This window comes from Triticum dicoccoides, chromosome 6A, assembly GCF_002162155.2.
Source record: "Triticum dicoccoides isolate Atlit2015 ecotype Zavitan chromosome 6A, WEW_v2.0, whole genome shotgun sequence".
In the NCBI taxonomy this organism is placed as follows: domain Eukaryota; kingdom Viridiplantae; phylum Streptophyta; class Magnoliopsida; order Poales; family Poaceae; genus Triticum; species Triticum dicoccoides.
Window position 1 is genome coordinate 148,966,550 of NC_041390.1, and position 7,262 is coordinate 148,973,811.

Below are 7,262 nucleotides of genomic sequence, written 5' to 3' on the forward strand. Positions count from 1 at the left end.
GGGTAGCATGTGAGAACTAGCTATTTGATAATGATATACTTAGAATGGTAATGAAAATGCTATGATCTTTTTGTGTCGTGCGACGAAATAACTATATATGTTTGATAAGTGTCCAAATCAAATGAGAGGGAATCAATTTTTTTCCGGAAAGGAGGTTGAAATCCCCAACCTCTGCATCCAAGGATGCACACAATCATATTTATTAAATTATTCAACAGATCCTGACAAAACAAATACATGGATCAACCCAAAGCCACCTTCCTAGTGACCTCTGTCGCTACACCTACAAGCTTGACGATGTGCACTGAGCTTGCATCAACACAGACCATATAACTCGGTGGCCTCGCCAAGCCGTCCTACGGCAAGCCGAGAGCACCAACCGGTTTAGCAGACCCTCCGCATGTACCGCATGCACACGCTCTAGAATCCGCCGCCGCTATCTTCTGTCATCTCATCTTCAGGAGGGATCAACACATTGACCTTGCCAGGCCCAACCGTCGTCAAGGGCACCACGCCGCCAGATAGTGCCACCACCCTGCGCGTCCATCCACACACGTCCCATCGCCGAGACTCCATTGCACCACACCGTCGAGACTCGTCATTGTCGTTGCGGTAGATGCAAGACCGCACTACCTCTTGTCCCCTCCAGCCAGCACCTGCTCCAATATGATGCCCCCAAGAGGGAAAAGGCACCAAAGATGCCAACATCATCTGATCTGGGACACCCAGATCTAGGGTTTCCCCCAGAGCAGCCTGAGCAAGGTGACGCAGACTACAACCGATGGTGCCTCAACAAGGAAACAACATCTGTCAGATTCAGGGCTCCGCAGACCTAAGAAATGTTCGAACTCTGGGGCGTGTGTGAAGAACTCAACCTCTCCAGCCAACCAATCCATCACCCCCACAGCCTAGCTCGATGAACAAGGAAGAGAAAGGACTCGACAGTTTACCCAGGTTCGGGCTACCTTGCGGTGTAAGACCCTACTCCTGCTTTGTGGTGGATTTGCCTCACGAGGGGCTGAGGATGAACTAGTACAAGGGAAGAACAACCTCGCGAGGTCTGCTCTGGTGAGTGAATGAGCTGAGGGGATCGGATCGCCCCCTCCTATGGTGGTGGCTAGCCTATACTTATAGTGGCCTTGGTCCTCTTCCCCCAAAGCGTAGGTGGGAAGGGATCCCACAGTGGCCAATTTGAAAGGAGACAAGTAGTACATCTTATCCTGACGAAAGGTGGTCTTCGTCTGCAAAGCTTCTGGTCGTGACGCTGCGCTGGGATCGGCGATGACATCCGTCTTGCCGTCCTGGCGGTCTTGGTCTTGTTGCACGGGAATGGAAACATTTGCCTGATTCCTCGGGACCCCGCGCCTGCGCTTGCCTCCTTAGCACTAAAGAGGAAACTGTCTTCTCTGTGCCCGCTGGCGCCCTCCTGGCCTTGGTCGTCATGGCTTGCGTCACTGCAACTTCATGAGGTTGGGTGCCTGCATAGAAATTTCCGCTCCCCGGGAGAAACATGGGGAGGCCGCTCCCTCCGGAGGTCTTGGCGCCATCCGCCTCACGAGGCTTGGCCCCTTGCAAGGGGTCGTGTCTTGTGGGTGTTGTAGATGGGCCATACCAGGCCGTCGATGGATCCATGCCGTGGGTCGCAGGCAGGCAAGTCTGGGTACCCTGGTTCCAAGAACGCTGACAACGTCAAAGATGCCGCCATTGTCCACCATGATCGAAGTCGGCTTGATTTTCACCGGCATTCGCTCCACCCCGACTCCACATGTGATTGGATCCGTGGGGAGCCGCGCCATGAAGATGGACGCAACCGCCGGAATGCAGGTAGAGGAGATCCAACCGCCCCTCATCGAGCCCTCCACATGTCGCCGGCTGGCCAAGGGGCACACTGCGATGGATCTGAATGGGGATTAGATCACCGGCCGCCGCTACCAACCATTTCCTAAGAGTATGCCGGAGACCGATCCCCACAGATCCTCCGGCCATGGAGGCGACTGTCGTGGTTCTAAGCCTGACAGTAGAGTGGGGGGTAGGTATGGAGAGGCAAGGTCCTAGCTATGGAGAGGTTGTAAGCACAAAGGATGTACGAGTTCAGGCCCTTCTCGGAAGAAGTAACAGCCCTACGTCTCGGAGCCCGGAGGCGGTCGAGTGGATTATGAGTGTATGAACTACAAGGTGCCGAACCTCTCTGCCTGTGGAGGGGGGTGGCTTATATAGAGTGCGCCAGGACCCCAGCCAGCCCACGTAGGAGAGGGTTTTAAGGTGAGTTAAGTCTGGGGCGTTACTGGTAACGCCCCACATAAAGGCCTTTACTATCATAAAGTCTACTTGATTACAGGCCGTTGCAGTGCAGAGTGCCTCTTGACCTCCTGGTGGTCGAGTGAGTCTTCGTGGTCGAGTCCTTCAGGCCAGTCGAGTGAATCCTCGTTGGTCGACTGGAAGGCGACCTTTTCTAAGGATGTCCTAGGGTAAGTTACTTGGATCAGGTCCATGACCCTACCCTAGGTACATAACCCCATCATTAGCCCCCGAATGGATTGAGGCTTCGAGTGAAGAAGGAGTTGATGTCGTTTCCGATTAACATTTGCGCTCCGGTTGTGCGCTGTTCTGGACCAAAGAATCCCTTTGTCGACAGGAAACAACTTGTCTTCAGTCGACTTGATCCATTCTGTTTTTGCGTCGAGTGATCTTTCAGGCTTCGACGATCTCCGAGCGACGGATCGCCGGAAACACCGCGCCTGACAGACTGATTTGTTGCTCGCGGATTCCGCGGGATGCGAAATTTTGGGGCGCGCGCGAAGCGGGGCGGACCGCGGCGTTCGGATGGGACGGGGCATGGACGCCTCGATCTCCGCGCCGCCTTTTTCGCCACGTATCCCGTCTGCATAACTGTTCCAGATATGATTAGATCGACCGGGCCCACCTGTCATCCACTCGGAAGGGACCTTATAAATGTGCCCGGCGAGGATTTCTGTGCTGCGCCTTAGCATTCTCCCCCTCTCTCTGCTTCCTTCCTCCCTGCTCAGCGTGCTCGCTCTCGCCCCCGCACCACTTCCCTTCGCGCATCTCGCTGGCGACCATGGCCAAGGAGAAGACGGCGGCGCTGGAGCGTGCAAAGAAGGCGTCGGCGTCGGAGAAGGCGAAGGGGAGATCCACCAGCCGCGGAGGGTCCTCGTCCAGATCCCGCCTGCCGAAAGGCTGGGTCCAAGGAGACTGGATCCAGTCGACCATCACTGAGAATGACATTCTCGACATGGCCAACGAGGGCTTGATCCCCCACGGAGCTGTGAGGCTTCCGGGGAAGGAGTGGCAGCCTCAGCCAGAAGAGGGTGAGTGTGTGCTTTTGGCCACCCATGTGGATCGTGGGTTTTCCTTGCCGCCGAGTGTTTTCTTTCGTGGCTTCTTGAATTTCTTCGGAGCGCAGCTCCACCATTTTACCCCAAACTCCATTGCCTATCTTGCTGCGTTCGTGTCCATGTGTGAGGGTTTCTTGGGCTGTCGACCGCACTGGGGTTTGTTCAAGCATATATTCACGTGTCGCTCTCAGACCGTGAAGAAGGCGAGTCCAGGCGACGAAAAGACCCGAGTCGTCCAAATGTGTGGGGGTTTGGGCATCCAGGTGAGGAACAAGAGCACCTTTCCGCCCATGACCTTTCCCGAGTCAGTCAGAGGCTGGCAGTCGACCTGGTTCTACTGCCGGGACCAGTCGACGCCGGGACAGTCGAGTGGACTCCCACAGTTTACCATGGACCGAGTGAACAAGCCCTCCTCTCTGAAGTTGATCCCGGAGGAGAAATCTGATGTGAAGATGTTGATGGAGCGCGTGGTGCAGTTGGTTCGGGAGGGAGTGACGGGCATGGATCTCCTGGAGGTCTTCCTCAGGCGTCGCATCCAGCCCCTCCAGTTCCGGAGCCACTGCATGTGGTTGTACTGTGGGACCGAAGACGAGACTAGAGTCCATCCAGAAGCAGTCGACGATGTCACTCTGGAAAGATGGATGGCAGCCGTCACCGGAAACAAGGACAACCCACGCGGAGCCAGAAGGATTCCTCCACTCGACCACAACAGTGATCCAAATAAGGTACACTTGCCCTGCTCTCCACTGCATTCTTGTCGCATTCATCCCTGTCTACTCTGCCGACTGGTCGACTGATCATTGTCTTGATATCTGCTAGGCCCTCACCGAGCTGTACTCGATGCCCAATGGGGCACAAACTCCGACTGAGGAGGGTGAGGCGAGTGGGGGCGAGAGCCAGGACGAGGAGGAATGGGACTCGGACGTTGCAGGGGACGACGACGACGATGATGATGACGACGGCGATGATGATGACGCCGAAGACGAGGAGGAAGAGGAGGAGGTTGTGCCACCGCGCTCGGAAAGGCGGTCGAAGCTCGTCCACGACCCTTCGACTGAACGCGGCAAGGGGGTTGCGACGCAGTCGACCAAGCGCCCTAGGACCACTTCTCTAGCGCCGACTGAAAAGGCGCCGAAGCAGCCTAGGGGGGCTCCGCCAAAGCCGACCAAGCTCCTGCCGAAGATGAAGGTGTCCATCCCCACCATATCAGGGTAATTGTGTCGTTGGAGTCTTCTCATTTTGTGTGAACTTTATCTCTGGTCGACGCTGAAGTTAGTCGACTGATCCTTTGGAGTTGCAGTGCTGCTACTTCTGAGACCTCGGCCCGGGCTGATGACCACGAGATGGAGGATGCAGCAACTTCGAACCCAGGTACTGTATTCTTAACACCATTCTTAGTCGACTGACTCGCGATCTCTGATCCTGATTCTTCTCCGCAGCTCCACCTAACACTGTTATCAATCTCCCTGACGACGACGAGGATGAAGAACCACTGACACGCAGGAGGAGTCGGAAAGCGTCCGCCAGTAGGGTGCCTCAGGATGTGACGGCGCCTGAGATTCTGACTGTGGAGGAAGAGAACACCACTCGACACACGGTGTCCTTCGCAAATCCACTGACGAGTGCTCAGCAGCCCTCCCTCTTCACGACGCACCACGTCCCCGAGGACCAAGCTGGCGCAGCGAAGGAAGCAATACGCCAGGCGGGACTCATGATGGAGCAGCTGAAGACCATCCGGGACGCGAGCCAGGCAGCTTATGACGCCAGCTCTGCCCTCCAAAGCAATGTCCAGGTCAGTCGACCGCTGTTTGTTCTGTTGGATATGCTACCAAAAACTTTTCTTTTCCAGAATTTATAGTAGTCACCCAGTGGGTGTGTCGAATAAACTCCATGTTAACGGGGCACGCTGAGTGCACCCGCTGGGTGTAGTCCCCAAGGCTAAGGTCGACTGCTGGCAGTCGGCCTTAGGCTTTATGATGTCAATCTTTCTGTCAGTCGACTGGTCGACTGGATTTCACAAACCGGTGGGGGCACGCTGAGTGCACCCACTGGGTGTAGTCCCCGAGACTGTGGTCGACTGCTTGCAGTTGATCACAGTCTTAGAGAATGCATCTCTTTTTTTTTTGAGGTCGACTGGTCGACTTTGTCTTCATCGGGATTAGTGGGGGCACGCTGAGTGCACCCACTGGGTGTAGTCCCCGAGACTACGGTCGAATGCTTGTATTTGGCTGTAGTCTTAGAAACGTGTGTTTTTCCCTTTTTCACTCGGAAGTGAATTATATTTGACATTTGGTCGATTGGTTCTTCGCAGAACTCCTGTGATCTTGTGGCTCGCTACTCAGAGCTGGAACAAAAACATACTCAAGTCGAGCTGAGCTTGAAGCTGGTTCAGGAGAAGCTGACAAAGGCAAAGGAGGAGACCGAAGGTATGTTTGGTGAGACCCTGACGACTGCTTTTCCCCTTGCTTGTTTCAAAATTTGATCTTGCTGTAACTTGCAGGCAAGGTAAGGGAGGCCCAGCAGAAGAAAGACCTTGAGCTAGCTGAGACGATCAAGCTTGCTAACGAGAAGTTAGCTTCAGTCACCAAGCTCGAACAAGACAATACCAATCTGAAAGCTGCTCTTGGGATTGCCAACAAGGAGGTCAATCGACTGAAAACTGATAAAGCTGCCCTGACCGACCAAGTCAGCAAATTGACTGAGAAGAAAACTGAACTGGAGGCCTTCCCGAGTGGCCTTGCCAAGAAGCTGTTTCTTATGCTTGAAGGTAAACCTCCATGTTTGGCAAATATTTCCAATTGTGGCTTTTTCCATTCGACTATCCCCTTGACTTAGTGATCATCCTTGCAGAATTTTGTCAAAACTTTGAAGAAGAAACCAGCCGACTGGAGCCAAACCTCGACCCCGTTAATTCTCCGGTGAACGACGAAGTTGCCATGGATGTTTTCCGACTGGAGTCTCGTGTTGCAGCTGTCGTGGACTATCTCGCAAGGCTGAAGGCCGCCACATCTCGCATCGACTCGACGCTCTGGCCTGAGGAGACACTTCAGAATGACCTTGAGTCGCTGATGGCCCGCTTGAACACAATCCCTGGTCGAGTGCAGGAGTGGAAGAAGTCCTCGGCTCGGTGTGGTGCAGATGTCGCTCTGTGTCTGGCCCGAGTCCACTGCAAAGATGCGCGAGAAGAGAAGCTGGCGGCCCTTCGGGTGGCCAATACCAAGAAGCACGACTTCAGGTCCTTTATGGAAACTTTCCTTGCAGCTGCCACTCGGATCGCCGACGGGATTGACCTTGATGAATTTGTTGCACCTTCCAGCCCTCCACAGGAGGGGTAAAAAACTTCTTCTGGCTCGACGCTTTAAATTTGCCTCGGTATGCCGAGTGGAATTGTAACCGACAAACCTTAACAGGCTTGACGCCTGAGCACTTTCGGTTCCTTTAGATGTCGATTCAAACTTGGATTTGGTGCTTGAATACGATTGCCTTCGGCTCGAAATGTCTTTTGCAGGTTCAAAGCAAGGCGCCTTTATTGCAGTCGACTTATCCTGCGGTCCACTTAGGCGAGCACTGGGCCGCAGCTAAACCTCCGAGTGGAAGTCAGGCTTACCACTCGGTAGGATTTTTATAACTTAGGCGAGCACATGGCTGCAGCTAAGCCCCCGAGTGAGAGGGTTGCTCTTCACTCGGTGGAATTTTTACAACTTAGGCGAGTGCTTGGACTGCAGCTAAGCCTCCGAGTGAGAGGGTTGCTCTTCACTCGGTAGGATTTTTACAACTTAGGCGAGTGCTTGGACTGCAGCTAAGCCCCCGAGTGAGAGGGGTGCTCTTCACTCGGTAGGATTTTTATAACTTAGGCGAGTCCTTGGACTGCAGCTAAGCCCCCGAGTGAGAGGGCTGCTCTTCACT